Source organism: Kryptolebias marmoratus, linkage group LG17 (assembly GCF_001649575.2).
Source record: "Kryptolebias marmoratus isolate JLee-2015 linkage group LG17, ASM164957v2, whole genome shotgun sequence".
NCBI lineage: Eukaryota > Metazoa > Chordata > Actinopteri > Cyprinodontiformes > Rivulidae > Kryptolebias > Kryptolebias marmoratus.
In genome coordinates, this window is record NC_051446.1 from 12,607,353 (window position 1) to 12,608,882 (window position 1,530).

Consider the following 1,530-nt stretch of genomic DNA (forward strand, 5'->3'; position numbering starts at 1 on the left):
GTCGGATTCTGTTCTGGACTCAGGAACACTTATACAGATCATTGTCTGTAAACACAGTTCACGCTGACGTCCACAGATGCTGCTTAAAGCTCTATCAGACTAAGAAGAAGCCAGATATGAACACCATCCAGAAACTCTGCAGTCTTTTCAAAGCTCATTTAAAATGGACTGAGGCAAAGTGGAAAACTCTTCTGTGGTCAGACGAATTGAAATTTGGAATTCTTTTCGGAAACCACTGATGCCACATCTTTCGTACTAAAGAGGAAAGAAACCATCCAGCTTGTTATCAGTACACAGTTTAAAAGCGTGCCTCTCTGATAGTATGGGGGTACATCAATGCCTATGACATGGGTAGCTCATACTTCTGGAAACGTACAGTGAAGCAGAACACGATTTACAGGCTTTAAAGCAACTTTTGTTCCTGTCCAGATGACGTCCCTTGCAAGTTTCAGCAAGACAATTCTAAAAACCTCATCAGATGAGTATGGATGCTCTCTCACACTAAAAACATTTGATGCACCATGAAAGGAAAAAAAACCCAGCCAAGAAGGACTGTTGAACAGCTAGAATCCTCCATCAGACCAGAATGGGACAACATTCTCCTCCAACAACTCCAACTCTTCAGTTTCTACACGTTTCTGTTCTCGCTCATCAGTGTAGAAAGGAGAGGAACTGTTTGAGTCCTGATCAGTGAGGACTTGATTACTGCGGCCGTTCACTGGCTGGTCTGGAGCTGAACCACTGTTGTGCTGAGGTGTGACTTCTGTGACACGAGACAGCCTGTTTGCCACATTCGAATAATAAACCTGAAGGCTTTTGTAAATCCCCCCTGACTCCGCTAATAACGGGACACGCTCCGAACAGCTCTGCTAGTCTGTGCCCGTACCTAATGAAACACACAAACACCTCTGTGCACACATACACATACATTATCTGGCCGCCCGCTCCTGAGCTTGAATAAATATGGGCGCCCGTCCATCTGCAGAGACGAAGACGCAATAGGAAACTTTTACCGCTTTGCAGTAACCAAGCAACTGTTAGATGAGTGACTCAGGAAAGGAAGAGGGGAGCTGACTCACAGCAGCTGTGACGTAAAGGATGTGAAAGGACACACACACACACACAAACCTGTATTCTGCCCTGTTCGGGTAAATTAACACCTCTCTGTGTAACAGGTGGAAGGGCTCAGGAGAAAGACTTTTCCAAACAGCCAGACAGTCCAGGAAAAGACACGCCGAGGTCCCAGAACTAATTTCAGAAGACACAACACACACCTTCAGTGCCCTCACACACACGGGCAATCAGTAGGTCTGTAAACGATGCCTTTTAATCCCTTCGCTGCTGCGTTTCCTGTAAGAAAGCCAACCCAAACCGTCCACTGAAACCCCAGTGTTTCAGCTCTGCGAGAACAGAGAACGTGCCTCAAAATGTCGCTGCACCGTGACAAAGCAAAATGTGCGCATCCGCCACAAGCCCGAACCGGCTCTCTTCTTCTCCTACCTCGCGTCCTGCCAGCTTCAGCACCCCCCC